This window comes from Cenococcum geophilum (assembly GCF_001692895.1).
Source record: "Cenococcum geophilum 1.58 unplaced genomic scaffold K441scaffold_1, whole genome shotgun sequence".
Lineage (NCBI taxonomy): Eukaryota > Fungi > Ascomycota > Dothideomycetes > Gloniales > Gloniaceae > Cenococcum > Cenococcum geophilum.
The window spans coordinates 1,193,414-1,208,177 of NW_027137559.1; positions in this window are offsets into that span (position 1 = coordinate 1,193,414).

Genomic DNA, 14,764 nt, shown 5'->3' on the forward strand with positions numbered 1-14,764 from the left:
ATTTAATAGATTTATTTATTTATATAAGTATTTATATAGATATAAGGAATATTTTATCCCTTACTTAAGTATAAGCTCCTTAGGCTTATAGCCCTCCTTACTCTTCTTATCGGTTTGTCTCTTCCTTTAAGGCTATACCTATACTCTTTACTATATTATCCTCTTCTATTAACTCCCCATAACCCTTACTTAGCTTACCTCCTCCCTACTATATACCCTAGGTAATATACCTTATAATAGATATATAAATATATAAATATTTATAAAGAGCTTTAAAACTTTATATTAAGCTTTAAGCTTAAGTATATAATTATTATATTATTTCTATTTATTGCCCAATTTAGTCCCTTTTTAGGTCTATATACTTATACCTTTCTATATAGGAAAAGGCCCTATAAGAAAGAAAAACCTAAGTATTTCCTTTTAGCTAGTCCTATACGTTTTACCTTTACTAAACTAATATATCTTTATATCTTTAGGTCTACCTTATATACTATTCTATCTAAGTATATTAGAAGATCTAGAGGGGGTAATAGAAGTATTTAGTAATTCGCTAACGTACTAACTACGGCTAGATAGGGGTATTTAGTCTCTAAGGGCTAAAAGAGGGCGTATCCTTTAGTGTCCTTCTATTAGATCTTATATATATTACGGACGCTTTAAGTACAATATTACGACTACTTGGAGAAGAGTCGGAAGAAGCTAGTTAGTTAATTTAGGCACGGTCTAGGATGGAACCGGTAGAACTATGTAATAAGGAATGGTAACTAAGGTCATATAATGTGCTACGTATTAAACAAGAGGAACGAGAGGAACTTACGTACCTCGCGTATAAGACGTACATCACGTATAAGAAGGATTTCTTAGGGGTACAGTTGTGTATTTAAAGGATCACGGTCCCTACCTAGATAGTTCCTTCCTTATAGTAATTCTTAGAATACAATTAGAGTTAATCTATTAGGCAACCACTCCACCAGTTATTATTACTTATTAACTTTAACTTGCATTACCTATATACCTAGCCTATTAATAAGCCTATTGTAGTTCCTGCTATAAGGTTCCATTATATAATTACTACCTAGTTATAGTATTAAGTACAGAAAGTTAAACAATATGCCACTAAAAGCAGCCACCACCATAACGCCATTAACGGCGGCAACTACTTTAAGGTTAGAAGGGGATACCAGTATAGCGGACACTAACTCTTAGCAACTTATAACGGTCGGACAGTTACAAGAGGTAATTGACTAGTTAATAGCAAACAATGCAGCGTTAGAGGAAAGGGTTAATAGGATAGGAGTAGTAAAGGTTAAGTTACTATTAATTAAGAGATTCTCAGAAGAAAGAACGAAGCTTAAGGGATTTCTTACGCAAATGCACTTTAAAGTCACATAAGAAGGGGTAAAGCTACCAACACCTATAGATCAAATAGCCTATGTAGGACTATTCCTATTAGGAAGAGCACTTAAATAGTTTAAGCCTTACCTTATAGAAATACAGATAAATAGAACAATGACTACTAACTAAGAGGTATAGTTTATGTTCTTAAGCTAGGAAGGATTTGCAGAGCAACTTATATAAATATTTAGAGACCCGGAGGCGGTAACCACTGCGGAAAGAAAACTCTAAGACATTACGTAACGAATATTAGCAATTAAGTACACAATATAGTTCCAGACGCTGGTAATATAAGTAGAGTAGAATAATAAGGCGCTTATGGCACAGTATAAATAAGGACTTAAGGCTAAAGTCTAGGACGTGATTATCCTAATAGAAGATACGGACACCCTAAGGGATTTAATAGATTAAGCGATTAAGATTAACAATTAGATCTACTAAAGGGAGTAGGCTAAGAGAAGTTAAGACAGAGTTTTATAGTTATATAAGATATAGAGTACGCAATAACCAAAGCTAAGTTAGAAACTATAGTATGGCGCAGAGCTAATAGACCTAAGTGGTACTAAAGAAGCCTATAAGAGATAGAGTAAGAAACTGTAAAAACCTAGAGGTTAAGGATCTAGTAATTATAGGACTAAAAAGCAGAGGTTAAACTAGGGATCTTAGCAGCAGAAGACGTTTAGGCGGACTCTATAGTAAAGTTAATAGTTTAAAAATAGAGCTTATATAAATTGCGGGAAATAAGGTTATTTTATAAGGGATTACAAAGATAGTTAGAGTTACTGTAACGGCGCTGGGGCACCGCCCCATGCGACGTCTACATGCAGCCTAGTTAGGGGCTCGCTTGGAGACTTGGCTCGTGTATATAGACGTATCCTTTCCTTAACCTTCTTCTGCTCCTTAGCTTAGTATCTTCGTAATACAGCATTCTACAAGCTTTGGTTTAGAGGCATTTGTACGAGCCGTAACATTATACTAAGCTCACCCACCTAGGGGGGACTTTATTTATTTGGAGCTCCCTCTTTACCTCGCCTAGGAAGGCCTGGATAATCTCCTACCCCCGTTCCGCGTGTTCTAAGGGGACACGCGTTAAACACCCCTAGCTACGCGTCGTTAACGCATTAAGTCGCTATCATTAATACTAGGAGCCGGTATTTAAGCAGCTAGAAGGTCTCCTGTAGATAAAAACAACTACCTAGAAAGGTAAGAATATCTTACCCCCCTAACCTTTTTAACTAATACGGAGTTGTACGAGCTATAGAGACGACCTCGGTTAAGACTTAGCCTAGTACTACGGAGAACGATATAGTGATCCTATTACTAAGCCTAGCACTAATCCCGCAGTATTGGCTAAGACAAGCCAAGATATAACCTAAGCCGTGCCATTGGGCGGTAGGTGTATATTATCCGTAAAGTCCTTTAGTATGCATTAGGTTCGGGCCAATGGCCAAAATAAGCTAACTTATAACCCGCGCCATACTATTAGGCGGTAGATGTATATTATCCGCGAAGTCCTCTAAAATAAATTCTACCTATATTCTTTGGCATAGACTATACTATAATAACTACCCTAATTAATACTAAGCTATATAAGGAGAGATGAAATTAATTAGGAAGGACTTACTAGCACCGTACTACTACCCTAAAACCCTAAACCTAATAACCTATCGCGCTAATATGCCTACGACACAACTCTTTAACTTATTTATAAACGCCCTTATAGACACCCGTTAAGTTCTTATTAATAACCACCGTACGTAATTGACCCGAACCTTACTATTGACCTAAGTAGTCCCTTAATCTTACGGCCGAATATATCTACATTCTATATATAGGGGTACTAAGAACCTAGGGGAGAATTTAAGTAATTTATAGCACTCTTAATCAGGAGAACAGATTAGGAGAATTATTCCAATTTATGGCACTCTCTAACAGCTTTGTAGATAAGCCTATTTATCTCTATAACCTCTTACGAACTATTAACGCGTTTCTCTTAATAGCCTTTTATACGACCTTTTATAAACGAGACAGCCTACCATTATAAAAGTATGTCTTGCTAATCGTTAATAAGAATTAAAATATTAACACGTACGCCTTAGTATATACACTTTTAATACTATTTGTTAACTACCTTTAAACTGCCTACTACTTAACGGTAGTCCTCCTTAAATAATAATATGCGAATCTGCTCTCTAATAGCATCTTATTAAATTAAACGCTATATAACAGCTTACCCTTATACAACTATACTCAAATATTAAAGCGTACTCTTTCTTTAATACCTTTAACCCTTTAATAAGAATTAAAATATTAACACGTACCCTCTTAATACCTCTTTTAATACCTCTAACAACGATTTAATATACTAAGTCACAACAGCATTCCTATAAGTTCTTAATTAATCCTAAATATCTGCTACTTACAGCGATATCCTTAATCAAATCTAAGTATTCAAATACGCCTGTTAACTTTATAGCGTACCTTCAAATAACCGATAATGTCTTAAACTACCTACTAATTAATAGTAGACCTCAAGAAACCAATAGATGGATTATGCCGTTACGCCTGCAATTTAAATGCGATTCAAATGCGACCCAAACGCAATTTAAATACAAACCCGACCGACCGTCATGCCAATATACCTGCGATACGAACTACGACTTTAATAATAACTGTATGAGTTTATTAACAATCGACTGCCTCCCTAACCAATTTAATCGTCTTCTTCTCTACCTACGGTAATCCTTTTTAACTAATACTAAGCTACGTATACTAAGGAACGACTATAGTTAATACTAAGTTATATAAGCTTTACCTTAAGCATTTATACACTCCAATAATAAGGTTAATACTAAGCTGTATAAGCTTTAATAATAAAATTAATTTAAACAAACTGGATAATAATCGCGCCATTACGCCTGCGATCTAAATACAATTTAAATACAATTTAAATGCAAACTGATTAACTAATTATGCCGTTATGCCTACAATTAATCGACCAATAATAGCGCCGATATGCCTGCTATCTACTATTAGACGCTAGCACTATACTACTACCGAATAGACAAAAGCTTATACTAATACGTATACGAGCTATATTTCTTTTTTCTATGGCTTAGGGCGCGCTATATTAAAGGAGGGGGTAGTAGAGCTAAGGAGGTACTAGAGTTTTAAGAGGAACAACAACCATAGAGGGCTCCTAGCAATATATACCCCTCGCAGCAACAGGACGGCTATATGCCCTACGCCAACCTAATAATAACTATACCTCTACGCCTACAGTCTAACAACTAAACGATTGCGCTAATATGCCCGTGATCTATAAACGAGATAATTATGCCGATATAACTGCTATTGCGTACTACTACGATAACAATCGCGCCATTACGCCTGCGATCTATTAACTAATAATTATGCTACTATACCTACGATCTATTAACCAGCTAATAGACTAAGCTCTAAATATTTAACCAACTATTACCACTTAACGCTTGCACCGTACTGCTATTATAATAAACCACCTACTACTCTACCTATAGTAACCTAATTAACCTTCTACTACTTTGCCTATAGTATTACTATTAACACCTACTACTCCGCCTACAGCTAACTAATACCTTACTGCCTTGCTCGCAGTACTATAATTAACTCTAGCTACTCTGCCTACAGCTAATACTAATTTAACCTCCGCTGCTCTGCCTGCGGCGAACCATCTTCTACTGCCTCGCTTACAGCACTATAATAGACCATTGCTGCTCTACCTGCAGTTTACAACCGACTTCTACTGCCCCGCCTGTAGTAATAACTATATATAAGGGAGAGCTTTGCCCCTTAGAATACGACCCCGCCGCTAGCACCGTACTACTACCTAAATTAATAAGCTTCGCGCCGATACGCTTATAGAACTACAACCTATTAATAGACGAGCTCTATGCTTAACCTACTATTACCACCTAATGCTAGCACTACACTGCCATAAGAACTGATACCTTGCTGCTCTGCCTACAGCCAACTAATTAAACAATTGCGCCGATACGCCTGCAATCTAAATGCGATTCAAATATAACCTAAACGTAATTTAAATATATACCCAACCGACTAATCGTGCTAATATGCCTGTAATCCACTAGCTAACTAATAGATTGAGCTCCAAATGTTTAACCTACTATTACTACCTAACGCTAGTACCATACTACTACCTAACTAGATAATACCTTGCTGCTCTACCTATAACTAACCAACTAGACAATAATAGCGCTAATACGCCTGCTATTATAACCTAATAATAACTATGCTGCTACGCCTACAGTCTAACCAATAGACCAATCGTGCCGTTACGCCTGCGATCCGCCTGCGACCTAAATGCAATTTAAATAATACCCGAATATAATTTAAATGCAAACCTAACTAAATAATAGCGCTAATATGCCTGCTATTATAATAGACCCTTACTGCTCTACCTGCAGCCAACTAACCCTCGCTGCTTTATTAGTAGCTAGCTGACTTTTGCTACTCTGCCTATAGCTAACCAACTTTTACTGCTCTGCCTGCGGTAACACCTATATATAAGGTAGAGCTTTACTCCCTAAAATACGGCCCGTTACTAGCACTGTACTGCTATAATCCTAATAAGTTACCGCGCTAATACGCCTGCGAACCACCACTAATAAGACACCGTGCCGATATACTTGCGGAACTATACCCTAACAACCCGTTGCGCTAATACGCCTGCGACCTAAATATAACTAGGTAGAGCTTTACTCCCTAGAATATAACCCTATTACTAGCATTATACTGCTACCTGAACGACCTGTTGCTAGCACTATACTGCTACTAAACGGACAAGAACTCGTGCCGATATGTATATAAGTAACTCCCTAACCCTCCCACCCTTATTAAACCTTTACGCCTACTTTTTTAAGAGGGAGTTAGGGGGGCTTTTTTTATGGCTTGGGGCGCGCTATAATAAAAGGGGGGAGAGTATAGCTAGGAGGTACCGGAGTCCTAGGAGGAGGGAGGAGGAATAATAACTAACGGAGGGCTCCTAGCAATAGACCCCTCGCTGCAGTAGGAGCTGCAGGACGGCTGCCTGCCCTACGTCAACTAGGTATAGTAATATACCTCGCAGCAGCAGGAGCTGCAGGACTGCTGTAAGTCCTATATTAACTAGCATCGCGATCAAGCGCCAGATACAAGATTTTTTTTCTTTTCTCTTTCTTCTCTATGAGGGGCTAAAGCCTAAGGGCAGGCTTTTTTGGAAGAGGGGGGTAATATAACGGCGCTGGGGCACCGCCCTATGCGACGTCTACATGCAGCCTAGTTAGGGGCTCGCTTGGAGACTTGGCTCGTATATATAGACGTATCCTTTCCTCAACCTTCTTCTGCTCCTTAGCTTAGTATCTTCATAATATAGCATTCTACAAGCTTCGGTTTAGAGGCATTTGTACGAGCTGTAACAGTTACTATATAATAAAGGGAATAAGACTAATAGTAGAAGATATATATATACAGAGGGATAATAGTGTACTGCGAGGAATAAAAGAGTATTTAATTAAAAGTTTCGCGTTTTATTATAATAACGTATACTAAATTTATAAAGACACTAAGTATAGCGTAGGCTATTAGCTATAGAAGCTAAAATCTATATAGTATAGAGGAACCAATAAACTAGTTCGTAGATCGGACATTAAGGACGATAACTTTAACATAGGCGAAACATTCCGTAACGATAAGGTAATAAAGGCGGCTTACTAGAAGCACGTAAACCTTAGAGATGTTATAATAAAAGTAAAGGATAATTCCACTATAGAATAGGGAATATTAGTAGGGATTAGGACCCCACTAGACATAATATCTATCGCTTTGCGAGACGTAAGAGAAGTAGGACAGCGAACTACTTTGGCACTTGGTAAAGGCAAAAGGCTAAAGGCTTAAGATTCTTAAGATAAGATAAGAGACGACTAAGATTCTTAAGATGAGATAAGGTATACCTAAGAACCTATAATAGATAGAAACCGATAGAGCAGGGCAGTAGCTTAGTTTAAAGATATACGAATAAGCTTGGGATAGAGTTTCCTATAGGCATAAGACTCTTAAGACGAGATAAGTGAGATTTAAGACTCTTAAGATAAAATAAGAACACTAAGCAAGCCTAGATAGACTAAGGCTGAAGTAAAGCTTAAGTTAGAAGCGAGCTTAGGATTGAGAATCCTATAGAACTAAGATTTTAAGCAACGAATAAGGACTATTAAATAGATTAGAGAATCTGTAGCATAAATAGCAACTAGACTAGGAGACAGATATATAGACTTAGAGGACTTACTAGTAGAATATAGTGTTTGGACTAAGGATCGGAAGACTAATATTAAGATTAAGAAGTAAGAAGACTTTAAGGATCTACTTATAAGATGTAAAGGAAAAGAAACTATAGAGGAGTTTTGAGCAAGAATTACCTTATGGTAAGAATAGAAACTAGATAAGAGATCTAGTATATTAGGACGTACTAAGGATAGAGCACCTATATAAAGAATTACTAATAGGCCTAGGGTAGGCACACTAAGAGCTAAGTGGCTTACTAAACTGGAACAAGAAGAGGATCTAGGGATTTTAACTAGGTTTAAGGAACGATATATAAAGGGCTGTTATAACGCAGTAATAAGAAGATACTTCCTTATGGACGAGCTGTATATACTCTAGCAGCTATACCAAAAGTGGTATAGGCAAAGGCACAACGATAAGTGGGAAGATTTCTATATGTGGTTAGATGAGAAAGTTATTTAAGACCACCCAATTACGGAAAAGGCAATGAGTTACATTAAGGGAGCCTTAATTATAATATTAAGAGATCTAGAGGAGCGTTTAGAGAACTAGAGAAGCGAGAGACGTATCTTAGTACCTATAAATAAAGTCGCAACGTTTAGATTAATATAAGAGAGGTTTAAACTTAAGGACGGGGATAAGCTAAGAGTTAACCTAAAGCACCTAGCACATTATATATTAACGTGGATTGCATATATAGATAATATATATAATATACACAGAGCACCAAAGGATAAGCATTAGAAATATCCTATAAGAATATATTAGATAACTAAGGAATAGAAATACCGGAACGCTAAGTATATATATAGCTGGCATCTAGTAGAAGTTTAGGAGTTAGAAGACTTAATACTTTAGCTAAAAAGATTCCTTATGGAAGAATGCCTAGATAAATAATAGTGGTGGGAATACCTAGAGAATATATATTTATAGTATATTAAAGATAAAAAGCGAACTAAGTATTGGCTTAAGTTGGACTAAGTATAAATAGGATTAAGCAGCTAATAGTTAGGAAAAGTAGAGGCCTACAGGACTAGAGGGAGCTAGTAGTAGAGCCTTAGACCCTTAAAGGAATTCAAAGTTAACACCTAAATTTATAAGTTAAATGGCAAGATTAGCAGTTTAAAGTATTAATAGATAGTGGAGTAATAAGGAACCATATCTTACTAGCAGTAGTTAAGAGAATGGGACTACCTTATAGATAGAAGGAAAAGCCTTACCTATTAGTAATAATTTTAGGAGATCTAATAACCTACGGAGGAGGGATTATTAGTCTTAAAACAGGACCTATTTAGTTAACCATTAAAGGGAGATAAATTAAGATGTCTTTTAATATATTACCATTAGGAAATAATAAGGCAGTACTAGGAATGCCTTAGTTACAGGAATACAATCTAAAGATTAATTAGGTTATAGGTTAAGTTAATATTAGGAATACTTAACGCCGTAAGATGCAATAATAGGCTAAGTTAGTATGGTACTAAGTCGGAGCGATATATAAGGAGACTAAGTGAGGCTTAAGTTACGTACTAAAAAGATACCATAAGTACGGCAAAAAACTATAGTTATTAGAAAGTAAAAAGCTGTTAAAGTATATAGCATAGGACTATAAGATAGAATTAGAACTAGGAATAAGTCTAAAGTTCTTTCTAATCTATAAGCTTACCGAAGAAGAAGGTAGAGTATTAAAAGAGTTTATCCAGGAAAACCTATAAAAAGGATATATTAGACTATCGCAGTTATTAGCGGGATATCCAGTACTATTTGTACTAAAGAAAAATGGTAAACTAAGGCTATATATAACTATAGATAGTTAAACAGCATTACTAGGAAGGATAGGTATCCTTTACCCTTAATTAGCGAAATCTAAGATAGGATAGGTAATACGTAAATCTTTACAAAGATAGATCTAAGATGGGCGTACTATTAGATTAAAATTAAGGAAGGCGACAAATAGAAAGCAGCTTTTAGATTAAAGGAAAGATTGTATAAACTATTAGTTATACAATTTAGGCTTATAAACGCACTAGTAACGTTTTAGAAGCGTATTAACAATATATTAGGAGAACACTTAAATGAATTTGTTATAGTATACCTTGACAATATTATTATCTACTTAATAACTAAGGAAGAATACGGGGAATACGTTAAATAGGTTTTAAAGAGACTATAAGAAGAATAAATGCTAGTAGCGATTAAAAAATGCAAGTTCTTTACTAGGAAGACAAATTTTATTGGATTTATTATTAAACTAGGCCAACTTAGTATAGATCTAAAGAAGATTAAGGCTATAGTGAATTAATAAGAACTAGAGAACGTTATATAGTTAAGATTATTCTTAGGGTTTTATAATTACTACAGAAGGTTTATAGCGCAGTAGTTAAAAAACATTAAGCTATTTACGCAATTAAAGAAGAAAGAAGAACTATAGGTATGGGGAGAGGAGTAATAGAAGCTATTTAAATAAGTTAAGGAGTTATTTACCTAGGAGCTAGTTCTTAAGATCTATTAACTAGGACTAAAGACGGTTGTAAAAATAGATATATTAGACTATATACTAGGGGCGTGCTTTATATAGAAATATTAAGATAGATAGCACCTAGTGGCATATTACAGTCGAAAAATAATACTACTAGAGTTAAACTATAACATTTACAATAAGGAGTTATTAGGTATAGTTACAGTACTAAAGAAATAAAGAGCATTCTTATAAGGTATAGAAAAACTATTTATAGTTAAGATAGATTATAAGAACCTAATAGGATTTCTAATAATAAAGGAACTTAACTAAAGATAGGTTAAATGGGCGGAGATACTTGCAGAATACTATTTTAAGATTTAGTATACTAAGGGTACGGATAACACGAGAGCAGACGCTCTAAGTTAAAAAGCTAAACTATAGAATAATAAGAAGCCATTAGGGGCTTTACTGCGAAAAGATATAGATGGATTAATTAGGTATAATTATCTAAAGATTATAGCAACTTAGGAAGAACTAAAAAGAGTTTACAAGATACCGGAAAGCTTTTAGGTATAAAAAATTCTAAAAGCACAGCTAGAAGATCTATAGACGGATATATACGAAAATTAAGAAGCTAAGTATATTCTAAGAAGTATAGCAGAATATTTTATAAAAGATTTCTATAAGGGAATAACTTAAGGATATAATAGAGCTATAGGCTTAGTATTAAGACTCTAGGAAGAGTATATTATTAATAGAATCTAGGGATTAGCGTAAAAAGTTATAAAAGAATATCTAGATTGCTAAAGAAATAAACTAATAAGGCATAAGCCATACAGAGGGCTACAACCTATTAAAACACCAGAGAGACTATAGGAGGTTATATTATAGGACTTTATTGTTAAGTTGCTAAAGTTAAGAGATCTTATTACCGGATAAGATTATAACGCAATCTTAGTAATAGTAGATAAGCTTATAAAGTAGGGATACTTTATAGCGTGTATAGAAGAAATCTTAGCGGAAGATGTCGCTAGAATCTATATTAAGGAAGTGTTTATAAGATATAGAGCACTAAGTAAAATTATATTAGATAGAGATCTAAGATTTATAGCAGTATTCTGGGAGGTATTTTTAGCGGAGTAAGGAGTTAAAGCAGCAACTTCTACTGTATATTATCCGCAGATAGACAGTTAAACGGAGAGATTAAACTAGACACTAGAGCAGTATTTAAGGCACTATATTAATTACGTATAAAACAATTGGGTATTATTATTACCAGTTATATAATTTGCATATAATATAACACCTTAAAAAGGAATAGGTATATTACTATTTAAGGCGAATTATAGATATAAGCTAAGAATATCGTTGTTACTATAGTAAGCGAAGAAGATAAGTAGCATAGCTAAAGAAAGAATAAAGACGTTAATAAATCTTTATATAGACCTTATAGAATTAGCAAGAAAAGTATAAGAGAGAATAAAAAAGTACTATAATGCTAAGAGATCTAAGGGACTAGATCTTAAGGAGGGAGATAAAGTGTAGCTACTATACAAAAATTTCAAGAGTTAATAACTAAGTAAGAAGTTAGACTATATTAGACTAGGACCTTTTGAAATTATATAAAGGATTTTACTAGTTATATTTAAGTTAGACCTACTAGCTAAAATAAAGATTTACCCTATATAGCATATTGCAATGCTAGAGCCAGTATATAGGAATATTAAGCCACTAATTTATAAAGCAGACACGTATAGAGGATAAGAAGAAGACGAATAGTAAGTTTTGAAGATTGTTAGTTATAAGGACATTAACGACAAAATATAGTATAAGGTAAAGTAGATAGGCTATAATAAGACTACCTAGGAACTACTAAAGAATTTGAAGAATGTTATAGAAAAGGTATAGGAGTATCGGAAGAAATTAGGTTAGGCAGCATTAATAAAGAAGGATCGCTAAAGAATAAGTTACCTAAGGGGGACCTAAGAAGAGCAGTTGCCGAACTACTTAGATCTATTTCCTTCTCTATTAGAGGAGAATCTATTTTTTTATTACTAAGTTCCTATAGACCCTATTCTATAAGTTTCTACTCTTTAGAACGAACCTTTTTATAAACCTTTTTAAGACGGAGTAAACGAGCAAACGCCGCGATACGAGTATTTAGGGCCTTTTATTCCGCATCCTAAGAACGTTCTAATTTAGCAAGGGCTTAAGACAGTTTACTATCTAGCCGCGTAGCAGTAGATTAAATATAAGACCCTAAAACAAATTAATTAGGGAACTAGACGACTATTAAGAGTAATAGGTCGCGTATATTTAGCATTAAAGGTAGAGCGAACGTCGTAGGACGAACGAATGTTTGCTTTAGTGCACTTTAAGTAAGAGAACAGTTATTGCAAAAAAGGGTTCGCTAACGTAATATAAACTAACCCCTCTTTTAAACAGCGAGAATACGGAGATAGCATAATCTTACTAAGAGATAATATTACAGCAACAGTGCGAGCACGACGTTGGGCGTATAAGGAAGAAATTACTTTAGGTATAATAAGCAATAATATTAACTAAATTAATTAGACGGATATTATACCTTTAGTAAACAACCTAGAGATATTTAGGATCTTTAAGGACGAAGATAAAGAGGAGGGAGATAGTGTTATGGACGCTTTAAGTATAATATTACGACTACTTAGAGAAGAGTCGGAAGAAGCTAGTTAGTTAATTTAGGCATAGTCTAGGATGGAACTGGTAGAACTATATAACGAGGAATGGTAACCAAGGTTATATAATATGCTACGTATTAAATAAGAGGAACAAGAGAAACTTACGTACCTTGCGTATAAGACGTACATTACGTATAAGAAGGATTTCTTAGGGGTATAGTTGTATATTTAAAGGACCACGGTCCCTACCTAGATAGTTCCTTTTTTATAGTAATTCTTAGAATATAATTAGAGTTAATCTATTAGGCAACCACTCCACCAGTTATTATTACTTGTTAACTTTAACTTACATCACCTATACACCTAGCCCATTAACGAGCCTATCGTAGTTCCTGCTATAAGGTTCCGTTACAATATAACATTTAGAACTACTAAAGGACTCCTTAGCCTATAGCTATTTTACTACTACTTATAGGCCTCTACTTATAGAGAGTATTTAGGTAATATTATTTATATCTATATTAGTAAATAGCTAGTCCCTTACTAAGCGATAGCTATAGAAAAGTAGTATATAGTATACTAACTAAATAGGCTATCTATAAGTATATTAAGATATAGTATTTAGAATATAGATACTTACTAGCTATATATTTAGGCTTAAGACCTTTATCTAAAGTAGGAAGACGGCTATAAATTCTACCTTTATTAGTCCTTTATATAGAGGAAGTATTAGTATTAACTATAAGGTATTCTATATAGCTATATATTATATTTTTACCACCTCCTTCTATTATCGCTTTTATTTAAGATCTACCTATCTTATAATAAGTATAGTAGATCTTTATCTATACTAATGGCCTCTTATTCTCTATCGCTATAATAGCGCTCTACTAGTGCGGCGGTAGGTCTTTATCTAATAAGCTAGTAGTTTCTATATTTCCTTTTCTCTCTTTACCTATAGGTAGAGGGCTTCCTAGCTAGTATACTTAGGTATATCGCCTCTTTAAGAGGCCATTACTTCTTATATACGTCTTATTCCTTATATATATTTTAGTATTTAGTATATATTTTCTTCTACTAGGTAGCCTTATACTCTAAATATTCTCTAAATAGTAGTTATATTAATATATAAGTCTAGTAGTAAAACCGCTAATTCGCGTTCTAATATAGCGCGTAGTATTCTTCTATAAGTCCCTATAGTTCTATATAGGTACTAGTTTTATAGCCTAGCTAGTAGCGCTAGGGAGCTTTTTACTAATACCTTATTATTTAGTCTTAGGCCTTAGATCTGGGAGCTATATAGTATTATTAGCCCCACTATTACTATATATAGTAGATATATGTGTCTAAAAGAGGGTCTCTATATTAATATAGTAATCTATAATCCTGCCGAAAATGCTATTACTCCCCTATAGGTCGTCTATATAATATATACGTTTTAGTCTAGTAAAGACTTTACTAAAACCCCTAAGACCTTAAGGATAGCTTCTAGTTTTACTTTATAGCCCTAGATATTTACTATTAAGGTTAGGTTACTACTTGTCTTCCTTTTCCTTATAAAGTAAATAAGATAGTGTTTATCTAGTGTAAATTTAATATAGTATTGTTTTACCTATATAATGTACTTATTATACGCCTANTCTAGCCTAGTANAGTTTTTTACTACTATATTTCCCTATATAATTAGGTTTATATTATCCCTCTCTTTAATTACCTTAAGTATTTAAGNGGTATAGCCAGCTTACNTAAGATATACTATATTTATACTAAGCCTAGACCTAAGCGGAGCCTTTAATAATATATTATATAAGAGATTTTTATAGATCCTAAGAAATAAAGGCCTACTAAACTAGATAATTAAGTTTATCTATACCTTTCTAATAGGGCATATTATAAAAATTATAATTAAGAGCTATAAAAGTGAATT